Genomic DNA, 15,132 nt, shown 5'->3' with positions numbered 1-15,132 from the left:
GAATGATCTGACTCGAGTGTGTTGTATTGGGAGTAATTAAAAGACAAGGATGAATTGTTTTGTTTCTTTGAACTATTAAGCTGGGAGAAGGGGAAAGAATCATGAACTTGTGAATCCAGATTTTAGTATTTATCCACATACCAATTATCAAGGGAAATAAATACAAATACCCAGTCACCTACACCAAAAGATGACAAAGCACGTTTGCACATTTTGTTTCTTGTTTTTCAGTTGGTCAAAATTGTGTCTGTTAACTGTTCTGTGCTTGGGACAAAAATTGAGCTCACTTAGCAAAATGTCTGTTTTGATAAATCAAGAACAAAAAGACCAAAACTAATGACTTCCACAAAGGAAGGTGCCCTGGGAAATATAATACAGAATAGTGGAATCAGGGGCTTGTTTACTATGATTCTGTGTATCCATCTGATGGGGAATATAAATAGTTTCTTTACACAAAGGGACCCACGGAATAGTGAATCAGGGAATAATTGACTTGTCTTGGTATGTTTGTGAATGTGCATTTTTATCTGATGGCGAATATGCTCTTGGCCTTTGAATCTGTCACCCACCATAAAATTTCCTCCGCCTCGCATGCACCTAGATAGTGTGCCCACTGCAGTCCCCAAAGAAAACATTTCAAATTAGCATTAATCAGCCAGTGTCATATTTTGGGGCTCCACAGTGAAAGCCGCCTACTGCAGCTGAATGCCATTCAGCAGGCACAAAGTGATTTGCAATATAATTTAAATGAAGAGTTGGCTTCCTTTCCCATTTAGAACATACCAGTATGGAAAACTGATTGTCAGCCATTCTAGTGATGAGCATCAACTTGGCTATTCACTCAGAAAATGAAGTTTCCTGAGACACCAGCACATTTAATTTATTTCCTTTTTCCTTGTGAAGTTAACTTCGGCTTGTTAAATACAATGACTATCCAAACCACAGAAAAACCAGTACCATTAATTTTAATGCTCATAACATAATGGAAGGAGATTATATTCATTTGAGATTTTTTCCCCTTCTAATAGAATGTTTACTTGCCCCTCTCCTTATGAGTTAATTATTATTTTCCTTCCATAATGTTCTGCTTATATCTGAGCAGCCGGTGTGTCTGTTAGTGTCTTGAGTTTATGAACTGCTGCTGATGCTATCATTTCGCAGTGTCTGTCACTAGAACGTCAATAGCGTGGCAGTGTGGAGAGTGCATATGTGGCTGATAGGAAGGCCATGAGTCCCTGACAGAACCCTCTGCTCTATTTTACTAAAACACTTAGTTTTAGTAGAGTTTCTTTTCTAAGCTTTGATTGGAAGACTGAATGACTTTTCCGTGAATATATAGTAGTGAGCTAAGAATTGGTAACTCTTTCTTTCTTATCATTAAGGTATTTATTCACTTAATAGATGCATTGTGAACACCCAACTTATGCTAGCAGTGTGCTAATGTAGTAGGGATTAAACATAATTAAGACATTGTCCCCATCCTCAGGGAGCTGAGCAGGAATTGTAACAAGGAATTGCAGCCCAGTGAGATGAGTGCTACAAGAAAACTGGCCATAAAATAATAGAGGGGGAAATAGCCAGAGGTCTCCCTGGAGAGGGTGCAGGAGATGCTGGAGCTAGATCCTGGAGATGGAGACCTAGGCCTTAAGATCTTCGAGTTGGCAGTGAAATTATGGGTGAACGTGGGAAAGGGTGGTACAGGCAGAGGGAATAGGGATGCAACATTGTGAAGCAAGGTCTTTGTTGGGAAACCTGTAGTATTTAAATAATGATATAAACCAACATTTCAATACCACTTGCCACTCCTCGTTTCAAATTATTATACCTGCAAACCCAATTAAGCCTTATAATGACTCATCAAAGTAAATATTATCAACATTCTCTTCTCCAAATTAAAATTGGTGGCTGAAGATATTGTGTCACTTGCCAAATATCACACAGCTGTAGGATCAGGACCAAGACTGGAACCCAGGTTCTTTGATTTCAAAGCCTACACATTTAAATGTTATGCTCACAGCCTCCTTGCCCTTTCAAGCCTTTGGTCCAGCTGTGCAGAAAAGACCTGCAAATAGTGGTTGACATCCATGACTATATCTAAGTCGGGATAATAACAGTATCTATCACTAGTGGAGGGGATTAGCTGAGGTAGAAAATATATTAAGTGCTTAGAACAGTACCTGGTCTGCACTAAACATTTATTAACTACTGGTATTATAAGGCATTATGCTGTAAAAGTAGTACAGTCCAATAATACTTAGGAACTAAATAGTACTTAGAAATTCAAACCACTGAGGGTAGTTTACTGAGGGGTAGTTTACTGCAGAGGGCTTTGGTCAAGGAACACTTTGTATAGTTGATAACATCTGATGCTGACCTACCTAGCTGGCTTAATAGTAGAATTCCTACAGATAAGACTTGGGGGAGAATTTCAGCAAGAGAGAGTGAAATGCAGAAATGCAAGTGAGCTGGAAAATTCCATCATGTTTAAGAAAAGTACATTATACTAATTTGATGAAAGCAGAGGGTCTGTGAAGACAAGCAGAGGAAATAAGGTCAAGCAGATAGGTAGGAATTCTTTATGGCTAATGATATTTATTAATTGTTGTAAACATTTTTCCTGGGATTCTAGGCTCATTTTTTCCATTTGAAAAAATGATGTTCAGAAAGTTATATAACTTGCTTAAGGTCAGCCAGCTAAAGAGGGGCAGAACTTTGTGTTGAACCCAGTCTATGTTACTTGAAGTGCCATGTTCATTAGATCACACCACACATTCATTTTTGTAGCTCTAACCATTCTAATTCATCATAAACATTTACAGAATAATGTTTACAGTAAAAGGTAAGAAAAAAATAAGAAAAATGTGTCAATGTGTTCTTAGAATGCTGCTTATCAATCACTGTAGCCCAACATTTTCCCAGTTAATAGCCTGTGTCTACTTCCATTAAAATGGAAAGACCTGGTCTCTCTGATTCCCTACACATGCACCCCCACCTCAGGTTTCCTACTGGTGTGTACTCACTATAATACACACTGCAGATAACTTTCCAGCTCCTGGAATAAGAGCAAACAGTTAAGACTTTGGACTTTGAAGAACTGTCAGGTCCAGGGTTAGAATCCCAGATCTGCCCTTCATAGCTGTGGCCATGAACAAGATTCTTAAATTCTCTGCTTCTATTTCATTATCTGTTTAATGGTGACAATGAGTCCCTACATCAGTGGGTTGCTGTGAGGAATAAATAGATTAATACATACAGAGACTAAAAACTGTACTTAAAATCCTTGATCATTCATTAAATATTAACATTATGATTTGTCATTATCATGCCTTATATCTCATGTCTCTCCAAATAAAGGATTGTGATTGGCTGTGTCTGTGAGCACATGGGAAAGTTATCCTTTCATATATTGCTGAAGAGAGTATGAAATTGTCCAGCTTTTGGTGATGTTAATTTGACAGTATCTATAAAAATTTAAAAGATGTTCCTTTTACCCAATAATTCCACTTCTAGGTATTTATCCTATAGATAGATTCACTGAAGTGAAAAATGTATGATTTGTACCTTCTGAATTTTAGCCTCAGTATGTATAACCTAGTCCAAATTCTTAAAGATTGATGAATGTTTTATGCATAGTTTGCACCTTCCACATTGCCTTGCACAATGTCAGGTACAGAGGCACAGACAAATTCTTTTCTGTTCAGCCCGACACAATTCCCATGATCTCTGTGCCCCAGGCCCACCTCCATGCATCACAAACACTTCAGAATGGTGCTGCATCCTGAGCCACTCATTCCAAAATCCACTGGGACAACTGTGTACTTCATCCTCCTTTCTCCTTCACTGGTTTGCTTTCAAAACTGACATCTACTTCTCTTCATTGCAGCTACATCCTTGGCTTCTCTCAATGACGATTCCTGACTCGTGGCCCTGTCCATCTTGGGAAGACATCATCCAGTTTCCTCAATCCAGACCTCGGGGCCTGCCTTTCCCTAGCATCACCGCCACCCAGCCTGGACACATTGACCAAACTACTTTCTAGGACACATGTGAGTAAAAGGCTTGATTCTTTTATGAAAATAGTTTGTGTCATCCCCTTTTCCCCTCACTGCACCTTCCACTGTTGAGCATGATTTTGTATCTCTCAAAAGCTATTCCAAGTCTATTACTTTCTGGAACTAACTGCCTCTCCTATAATAGTAAATACTCTCAGGTTCATTATTTGCTTAATCACTGACTTATTCAAGGAGGTGGTAGCCAGTACCATCTGAGAACTGAGAGGCATGAGTCTTTGTTCTCCTGTGTGGTTCTTTTCAGGGTTACTTGTCTCTGACTTAGATTGGAGACTAAATGGATTAGAATAAAACCAATTTAAGGGAAAAAAGAAATATTCACAGATGCAAAAATAGAGATTCTTGCTATCTTGGCTGCCTAAGATCTGCCGGCCTCACCAAGGAATTTAAAAAGTAATGTTTCTTATCGTAAGTGACAGAAATATGCTGCTTTCTGCATCAATAGATATGAAGATTAAAGGGTCTGACCGTATTAAACAATTTTGCACAGCACCAGGCACTCTGGGCTCTGCTCTCTGCCTTATTACCCTTCATCTTGTGGCTATTTCAGGCCCAATTTAAGAATACAATGCGGTCTGGCTTTGCAAATTGACGTCCTTTAATTTAAACTGTCTTGTGGGAGAATTAAGAAATTATGGAACAATTATTCGCCTTCAGTTGAAAGCTGGATGGCATCCTGAGATCCTTGTATATTAGCCATTTGAATTGATTAAGTCACATAATTGAATTACACCTTTGCCCCCATAATATCTTGTGGCAAATATGTCAGTGTTTTGTGTTGGGAAATGCCTCCATAAAAATGAAGTAGGAGTTGGCGTCGGAGGGTGACCCGGGTGTCAAAGAAAACATCGGAGCAGAGTGGGTTGACACTTGGAGGTTTTGTGTGGGAGGCTGATTAGCAGAGTGAGCATTCCATTTGGAGTTTAGATGGAAATTCACAGATCCAGACAGTATACGTGCTATGCAGAGGCATGCATCCTCCCCTAGGCTCCCTTCCCATTGTCCTTCAGTGTTCAGCTCAGGAGTCTGCCACTCCTTCTCAAAGCCTTCTTCAACCTCCCCCTGTGAACAAAAATGCTGGGTTTGAGGTAACTCCCTTTGTCCTGCATGGTTCCCCGTATACACATCAGTTATAGCACCTCTCACATGAGGACGTCTCTACCAGGCATTGTGGCCGAGCTCAGAACCACATCCAAGTCACTTAGGATGGTCATAGTGCTCAACAGCTGCTTGTCATATGAGGAGTTACTTTTACATCTCAATAATTTAGTTTCTAAGCTCAATTTTCTTTTGTGGAATGGGAATCAGAAGGAGGCAGAATCTGTTAGTAATTTTTAAAGCTTCGTTCTTTTTTTTAATCACTCATTAAGATGTTTTATATTTCAGTGTTATTCTTTCTTAGAAAATTCTTAGGAAATGCATAAAAGTAAACATTAAGATGAACTAAGACAAAATACTAAAACAGTTTTTCTACATTTATTGTTTGTTTATATACTTCCTTTGTTTCCTTTGGAACTCCAAAGAGGACTTCCCGAATATACTGGTTATTTAAATTGTGTGGAATAAGCTTTCTTACCCTATGTGCAGTTTTGTATGAGAATGTATGCCTAGTAATATAGAGATGGTCATAACCATGACCGTGATTAGATGTGGAGGTTCTTTACTCATAAAGAAACATAGTTTCTCAGAAGGCTTCATTCTTAAGTAGCAGTTTTTGCCCCATTTACATCCTTAGGCCATTTTGTCAAGGATTTATTAAACAGCAACTCTAATTAACACGTTTGGTAGGCATCTATTATAAACAAAAGCTAGGGGAGGGGCAAAAATAGCTGAAACATGTTTACTGTTTCTTAGAGGAGCTGAAATGCTAACTGAGGAATGGGGTTGTCCACAAAGGACACACCCCTGGTGACTGAAAGAGCAGGCAGGAGGCTGGCGCGTGGTCCTGAGTTACAAGAAGGGGCGATGGCACATTCTGTTTCATTCCTCTCTGAAGTCTGCACTGTCGCTGGTCTGCACTGCCCGCACCCCCTCCCACATCTCGCATTTGGGAACCCAGCAGAGAAGAAAACTCTTAGACTACTGTCCTGTGGTCAGGCTGGATGCGTGCCTTTCATTTGAAAATTCCTCCAAGGGAGAGAGATTTTAAAGCTCTGCTCTCCCCCTTACCCCACACCAGCTTCCAACTCTCCACCATACTGAGAAGCCTTCTGAATCTTGGAATTCTTTGTCTATTCTGTGTGGCATGAGAATTTCTCTCTCTTTTTAAAAGCTCTTTACCTTTTCTTTACCTTTATCAAAGGATGTTCTTGGGCTTTAAAACCCAACTATAGCTATCTTCCTGAATATTTCTGTGTGGAAAGGATTAATCAAGTCTGTCAAATGCTGAGCCGTAAAACCTTTAATATTTCTAAAAGGTTTAAAGCTGGCATATTTATCACATGCATCATTGAGAATAATCCTTTTTTTAATAAAAAATAAATAAATGCTCACTGTAAAATATTGTGGTGATGAGCACAGTGGGTGAAAGGCTCCTGCAGGGGCCCCGTTGTGGTATGGGAAGAGAGATTCTGGCAAAATCTTCCTCTGACATCACTCCCCTAGAAGCCAGCCAGCCATCTATCACACATCTATTTATTTGTATGAATGTTTTATATTGTGGAATTTTATATTCTTGGTGCTGAAAAAGAAAGGGAAGTAGGAGAAAGAGACTAATTTTTGTTGAGTGCCTTCTATGCATTGTGTCTGCATGCTTGAAGTGGGTTCTCGCGTTTTAATTTTCACAATAATCCTTATAGCAGGCACTATCACTGCTGATTTATTGACAAGGAAACTAAGATTCAAAAAGTGAAGCAATTTTCTCAAGATCACATAAATATTCATTTGCAAATCCAGGACTTCACTGTAAGCGTGTCCAGTGCTTTCACTCTATTTATGTGACACGTGCCTCACAAATACTTAACACAACGTAGGTACCCACGGAAGGATTGCCAGTGTTGTCGCAACTATTCGCCTTAAGCCTCCTAGGGATTCCCAGTGAAAGGTCTTTATTCTACAGACCGGGAGCACTGGAGATTATTGGGAGTGAGTCTCAGAATCGGAGATGTATGTTTTAAGATGTTTAACCCATCAGTGGTGGTAGTACTCCCTGATTAGGGAGAGAGTCACTCACTCAGGCTTTTACATTAATATAGCTAATACAAACACTGTATTTCATTATCTATAAACTGCTTTCACGGGCACAGCCAAGTTTCATTACCTCAGCAGCCTTGTGAAATAATATCAGCTCTACTGCCATTTCATGGATGGACAAACTGAGGCCCATAGCCTTGACAGATAAGTCCTGCCCAGACCATTCAGCGAGAAGCAGCCGAGGTGATGCTCAGCCTCTTCCTCTAGTGTCACACCCACAACCCTTCCACTGTGCTGTTTTTAATTAGTCCCAAAAACTCAAAAAATAAGCTTCTGAAACTTGAAAAGAGTTTAGAGACCCACCAGTCTTGTTTCCCAGGTTTGACAGCGGTGGCCCAGAAACCGTAAGCAGTTGTCACAGAGGCCAGCGCATCATCCTGTGATGACAGCGGGAAGAAGGATTCGTTCAGATGGGGTCCGGGGTTAGACAGCAGGGCTGCAAATCCCAGTTAAAACCAGGGAAGGCTGCTCAGAGGTGATGGCCCTCAGTGATGTCCTCAAAGGAAGAGAAGGATTTTAATAGAGGGAGAAGATGCAACAAGTGATACTAATACAGAAAAAAGGAATGACTGTGTGGCAAAATGACAACTTGGTGTTTCCATGGGCGGGGGCCCCTCCGGGAAGCTCAAGTTTGTTGTGTCAATATAATTAGTGGTGTAATTGCATTCTCAGACTGCCTCCAGAGTGCTGCCCACATGTGTAATTAAACCCCCCACCAGCCTGGCGGTGTCTTCTGCATGCCTCCACTTTTGCTCCAGCTTTGCCTCAGAACAAGCAACCAAAAGAAAGGGCCTATGGTCAGGTAACTTGGCAATTTCAACCTCACTTTTTCTATGAGTGTACCTCTCCGTGTTTACCAAATGCATCGGGAGAGCAAAAGATAAAAGGTTTAAAAGGAGGAACAGCGTTCTGCTCCCAGGTTACTGTGAAGACAACGGGCCCATTGCTGGAACTCTGGGTGGGCGAGATGTTTCCCCAGTTTACATTTAGCAAACTGTAATTAGCGTCAGTAGGAGAAGAGAAATGACTGTGTTGGGGAACGCCACTTTCCTCTGCACAACAGCCTCTGTTCTAAAGGGTGGTCCCCAGCTTTGGGCTTTACTTGGGGGGAGGCAGTGTACAGATGCCATGTGTAGTTGAAATGGGCTTGTCCTAGGGGTAAAGGACCTGTGTGTGGTAGAAGGCAGAGGCCAGCTGATGAGCCTTTTCAGATGGTAGAGTAAACCTTTCTTAAGTGTTAGCCAGCTGCAGTCACAAGGCTTTTGTATGGTTTCATTTATTCCGTAAACATACCTGAGCTCACACTAAGGTACACCCTACTGTCTGCTGGACAGTTGGATGCTAGGGGCTCTGTGAAAAGTCATGCTGGTCAAAGGCAGATCCTTGGCTGAATACCAAAGAACCAGCTGAGTTTTTGTTTTATTTGGGGACCATTGAGTAAATCAGACACTCCCTATATTAGTTAGAGTAAGTAAGGGTGGTTGCCCTTAATCCACAACCCCTCCTAACCCAAGACTTGACAGTAAAAGTGTCTGGTTCTTAATGCAATCATTCAAGAACTGAGGGTTTTTCTTTTTCTATCTTATGTATGTCACCATCATCTTTAACATGTGGCTTCTAGGGTCTCTGAAGGAGAGAAAAGGGGGGAAAGGTCATGCTTGGGAGATTTTTAGGGGCCTTTTCTAGAGGTGGCATACGTTCCTTCCCTCCATGTTCTATTGGCCAAAATTCAGTCAAATGCCCCAACTTAATTATAAGGGGCCTGGGAAATTAGCTCAACTATGTCCCCAGCCTAAATAAACACATTCATGTCTTGACATGATTCCTTCATTCCAGTTTCTATTCAAACAAATGCAAGATTATCTAAAAGACTGCCCTTCACTACCACTCTGAGGGGACCTTCCAGGAAAAATTATTTTCCATTGTAGAATTGAGCACTGCCAGTGAGAATTTAATTCATATACATTATCCAGAAAAGCTGAAGTGAGTTCATGACTTTTGACTTCAGAACTCATATTTCAGTATTTCACCCTAAAAATAGAAATTACAAAGATTTGTGAACAAACAGCTTTATTTCCATATTACTTGCAATTCTGAAAAAGGCAAACAACCTAAGTTTCCTAAAAATGAGGAAAATGTTTTACTGAAGTTTTTCACATTCAAATGATAGAGTCATTAAATACAATGTTTAGAAACATGTTTAATATTTTAATGGCATGTACACACAAAGGTAGGCTTCAGAACTTTACGTATAACACCATTCCAATTTTGTTGCAAACCTATGCTTGGGTATTTAGACATAGACCCTGAAAAAAGGCTGAAGACAAGGCATCCAGATATTAGGGATAAAGATGGCTTTCATTTCCCTCTTTATATTTTTCTTCTAAATTTGATATCGTGAGTATACAAAGCTTTTATAAGTATAAAAAATAAATCAAAATGTTAAAAAATGTGAAGTAGAAAGAATAGCTTTGGGTCAGGATGGACTCAGGTAGAGGAGAATGATCCCCAGTATCTCAGGAGGAGACAAAGGATGTGTTCAAGCCATGCCCTAGAATTATGTCAAGTCCAGAGGGAGAACAGTGGGCTGGAGACCAGGGGATCTTACAAATGTCAGGATTTATGCAGAGAATTTCCTCCACCAGGCTAGAGAGCACAAATCTCAACTTTAACTGGCTTTCCAAGTGGGAAAACTGAGCGGATTTAAAAATTCAAGATGAGGGCAATGATTTCAAGCTCTGACGCCACTAGCTGTGTGGATTTGGGCTTGTGTCTTCTCCACTGTGAACCTCATTTTAAAATTGGAAATGAGATTACCTTCCTTATGGTATTGCTGTGACATTAAATGTGATCATGTTTTCAAATATTTGGTGCTCACACGTGGTAAGGCCCCAGGGGTCAAAATATGAGGGGCTTTAACAGCTGGATCTATGGACATATGCTATATGAATAACTAGAAACAAGGTAAGGAGTGACTGTGGTGTGCTGTCACTGACAGTGCTGGGCAACTCCTGGTATTAGCTGTGGTTCCTTCAGCATCTGATGAAACAGAAGAGGCAGAATCCAGCCTGGTTCACAGAAGTCTGGGGCAGTTACCTCTAACATTGCAGTTTCTAAAGTCTGACACCTCCCACCATGCTCAAAGGGGTGCACTTTGGAAGAAAGCCCCTTCCCATTGCAAATTTACATAATCCTCTTCCTCCTTCATTCTCCACCTCCATTCCTACCCCCACCAAACTATCACCAGGAGCTCCTGGAGCTTTAGCCTGGAAGAGTCTCTGTTGCTGTGACCCTCACCTGAAATTTGGGGATGTTCTTCCATATCCTGGGGAGTGTCTTCCATTTTTTTCTTTGCATGTTCAGCTTGGCATCCAAGTAATCAAAGCCCACTCCATGCTTAGCCTGCATGTCAAGTAGGAGAGGAAAATCAGCCCCAGAATCTGTGACTTCACATCTATCTTAGCTGAAGCTGCTATAACAAAAACACCATAGGCAGGGTGGCTTAAATAACAAATGTATTTCTCAAAGATGGGGAGGCTGAGAATTCCAAATGCATGTGCTAGCTCATCCAGGGTCTGATTAGGGTTTATTTTCTGGTTGGTGGGTTTTCATCTTCTTGTATCCTCAGATGCAGAGAGGACAGAGAGAAAGCCAGCTTCCTCTCTTTATAAGGGCGCTAATCCCATTCCTGAGGGCTCCACCCTCATGACCTAATTATCTTCCAAGTCTCTCCACCTCCTCAAACCGTCACATTAGGGATTAGGATTTCAACATATGAATTTTGGGAGAACACAAACATGCAGTCCATATCAACATCCCTGCTGCTTAAGCAAGAAGTCTTGAACCATTTCCTCAATTCCATCTGAAGACAGTCTCAACAAATCATCACAGCCTAGTGCTTTAAGTAATGAATCCATATATGTTCCAATGTTGTGTCCAAGCATTGTCATACCCAGTACATCTGGTTCTGTTATTGTATTGTGTTTTCTCCATCAAGAAGGATTTTGTTTTTCTCCTCTGCTGACTTCTTTCCCCCTTAACCCCCTGCACATCTTTATTTCTGTGGCTGTTAAACTGAACAAAGATGGGATGGAAATTCCTGGGAAGGTGCTATTGGGTGTTATTTTGGTTGTCTATACCCTTTCCCTGCACAGTTGAAGAAGACAGATTTGCTGATGATGCTGCAGTGTCCTTGAAATACAGACCAAAGCTCTTCAGCTTAATTTAAATAGTGCTCAGTGACTTCTAAGAGAAAAGAGCATGAAATGAAATTGCTCTGTTTGCAGTTTAGAGACTCTCCCAAATTCTAGAATGGTCTCTGATTTATGCTGCCAAGAAGCCTGTTGCTGATTATGCTGGATGGCCCCTAAATTAATGAGGGCTGGACTTGGAGTTGACAACGATCGCTGAGTCTCTGGAGCAGAAAATGCAACACTAATACATATGTTTCAGAAATGCTCTTTTGTCTACATGTTTGGAGGACAAAGTGCTGATGAGGATCAATTTCCTATTGACTTTAAATTTTTCAGTTGACCCAGAGCTCTTTTTATTAAGTAATGTGTACAAAAACATTTCATCCCAAACCAACTTGATGGCTTGGAGAATTCCCTTTAGAATATGGCAACCTAGGTAGAATTTTAAGAGGTAATGCCATCATTTATTCTTTCATTCATCCTTTAATAAATATTTATTGAGCACCTGCTATGTGCCCAGTTCTACAAACTACGCTAGACCAGGAGCAAGACATAATCTGCCTTTAAGGAATCTAACTTCTAATGAGCTCAACAGACACATCAATGAACAGTCATGGCCTAGTGTGAGATGTTTCATTAGATGTTAAGTGCAGGGTAGGTGGAAATCCAAAGGAAGGCCACAGAAGGTATCCTGAGTACTTGGTGCAGGGTTGCCAAACTTATTTTCACTGGGGGTCACAACAGCCTTGAGGTTGCCTTCAAAGGGCTGAAATAATTTTAGGACTGTATAAAGGTAACTACTCCTTAACTGTTAAGGAGTTGAAATTACATTTGGCCCTTTGAAGGCAACTGTGAGGCTGATGTGGCCCCTGGTGAAAATGAGTTTGGCACCCCTGACTTAGTGAGTACTTAGTTCTAGTTGAATGAATAAATAAATGAATGAATGGGAGAGATGTTCCTTGACCTAAGATTTGAAGGGAAGTAAAAATTGGCTAAATTGAAAAGGATGCAAAAGGCAGCTGAGGCTAAAGAAACAGCATGTGCAAAGACAGGAAAGTGTGAAGTTTTAAATATAGCCCAAGTGTCAGGGGGAGGTAGATGTGGGCTCCAGGTAGTCATGAAATATGGTCTGGCTGGTGTGGCACAGTGGACTGAACGCTGTCCTTTGAACCAAAAGGTCATTTGGCTTGATTCCCAATCTAGGGCACACACCTGGGTTGCAGGCCAGGTCCCTAGTAGGGAGAATGCATGACAGGCAACCACACATTGATGTTTCTCTCCCTCTCTCTCTCCCTCCCTTCCCCTCTCTAAGAACAAATAAATAATTTTTTTAAAGAAATAGACATGAGGACCTTGGGTGTTAAGCCATTACCTGACTAAATGGACACACTCATAGAAGGTAGAGTGGACCCAAGGGAGCTTGCACCTCTTTAGAGAGCAGGTCCCAATACACAGTGAATGACCACCTGGGCACATTATTTTTTTTTGTTTGGAACGGAGATCACACATAAAGGCAGTAGTTGTACAAGGACTCACCTCCTTTGGACACTTTCCCGAAGAGGCAGCCCAGTAGAACCAAAATGCTTACTATGACAAAGACCTGGTTTCAAGTCCTGATTCTGCCATCCGAAACTGAGCAGATTCTCCTGCTTGCTACAAACTGGGCTATATCTTCACTTTTGTCTGAATGCTGGGCAAGATAGTGTGAATCTTCCTTTATGTACTGTTCTCTGCACTTTTCTCAGCTACTCTTTTCTTTCCCACATTCTTAGTTCCTATCTTTCTGTTATTGGTGTTGCAATTTTATTTTGTTTTGTTTTAATCTTGTTTGAATCCTCAAGCCAGTCTGGGGAAACACGGGCATCCCTCTTCTGAGCATGTTCCTCTGCAACATGCTTTCTGGGCTTTGATTCACAGGGTAGAAATTCTGTCATGCTCCCCTGAACTTGACTCAATGGCTGCAGTGGCCTGGCTGATTTATGGCTGTTTCTTCCCATGTTTGATCTTAGCAAACAGACAGCTGTGATGTAGCAGCTTCATTCTATTCACCTGCTGGCATCTTCATGTTTGGGTCTAATAGCTTGTTAACTGCTCTGAGGACAGGCACTGCCCTTCCTAGCTACCATTGAGAGTGGTCTCTATGGTAACCACATCACATGGGGACCATGCTCATTCTTCAAGGCGTTCCTTCTCCATTTTTCTCTGGTGGCTTCTGGGTAACCTGTAATGGTTGGAGCCCTGCCTCACCCTGCCAGGAAGCCACTGCTGATTTAAAGCCTCTCAAAGGAACTTAACAAGACACACTGCTTTCCTCTGGCCTTGTTGCTTATTCTGCATTGTACTTGGTCCAGGCCTGCAGGGAGCTGTCATTTCTCCTTTATCATTTTTCTTTTTGGCATTCCTCAGGTATTGCTCTCAGTCTCTCTCAGAAAGCTTTGACAAAGTTTCTCCAGATCTCTCTGCTCATTAATATCTTGGAACAATTCCTTCTGTATCCTGGCATTCAATATATTCTTATTTCCCTCATTTCCCTTTGTTTAGTCATTCACTTGTCTCTTTAGAAGTGACTCCCAAGCTTTCTGGTATCCATCTGTACCAAAGAGATTTGTGTCAAAGAGACTTATGTAGACACTTCAGATATAGTATGTGAAGAAAGAACCAATTTATGTGTGATAGGACTCTAGACTGTTCAGTCTGCTCATTGCATTCAGGGTCCAACAATGAAACTAGCAATAATAGCAAACATTTATATAGACTACAGGTGGCAAACACAAGGCCCTCAGGCTGAATCCAGCCTTACATCTTGTTTTATCTGGCCTGACACCTGTTTTTCTCCGGCGGCAGCATCAAGCTCTCAATTAACTTTTAAGGAGTAGTTACATTTACACAGTCCTAAAATTACATTTGGACCTTTAAAGGCAACCATGAGGATGATGTGGCCCTGGTGAAAATGAGTTTCACACCCTTTATGTAGAGCTTATCATGTCAGGCATTTTGGTGAGCACCTTACAAGCTCATAAAAATCCCATTTTACAGATGAGAAAAGTAAGACACACAGAGTTAAGGAACATGCTCTAGAGCCCCCAGCTATTAAATGGCAGACCTAGGACTTGAACTCTGGCCCTAAAATCCATGCCATTACTCACCATACTAAACCATGGGAAGTAACATTTTCTATGTATATGTGTTTTGACTACCAGGAGTGGCTCATTTTTGCAAGGCTAAATACCATCTACAATAGCAAAATTAAATGTCACCTGCTTTGAAACCACCCACCTTCCTCCATGTTCAAGATAAGTTCTTTTTTTTTCATTCAGCAAACATCAAAATATAGTTGTCATAGCCCATTCATCTACCATTCAATAAGATTTTATCAAATGCCTTAGTGTTCTGTGCTATATACAGTGATGAGCAAAGGACAAGCATATACTGCTCTCACCCTACTTTTGAAAAGAAGAAAAATAAACCAGCAGATACATAGAAAGAAAGACAGATAGCTTTATAGATATACATTCCTGTAAACTATACTTATATTTATACCCCTATGTTTATCTATTGGTCACCCAGTCCATTCACATTAGAGTTTATTCTCATAGAGTAATTCCTCCTGCCTACTTAGATTATAAAGCTCACCTTCTTAGCCTGACAGTTAAGATCCTCCCTGATCTGTCCTCAGA

At 40.9% G+C, this 15,132-nt stretch overlaps 1 protein-coding gene across 2 annotated transcripts in view; it reads left to right on the top strand.

Annotated features, from left to right (window-relative positions):
* Positions 1-15,132, top strand: part of DAB1 (DAB adaptor protein 1) — a 1,095,315-nt gene that overhangs the window by 313,661 nt on the left and 766,522 nt on the right. For both annotated transcript variants that reach the window (XM_036026162.1, XM_028512525.2), the window contains exon 2: positions 3,884-4,046. The gene's annotated coding sequence lies outside the window, so the exon portion shown is untranslated. The remainder of the gene's footprint in view (positions 1-3,883; positions 4,047-15,132) is intronic.

Source organism: Phyllostomus discolor, chromosome 5 (assembly GCF_004126475.2).
Source record: "Phyllostomus discolor isolate MPI-MPIP mPhyDis1 chromosome 5, mPhyDis1.pri.v3, whole genome shotgun sequence".
NCBI classification, from domain to species: Eukaryota; Metazoa; Chordata; class Mammalia; order Chiroptera; family Phyllostomidae; genus Phyllostomus; species Phyllostomus discolor.
Note: the sequence above shows the minus strand (reverse complement) of the source record. Positions and strands in the feature narration are given on the sequence as shown.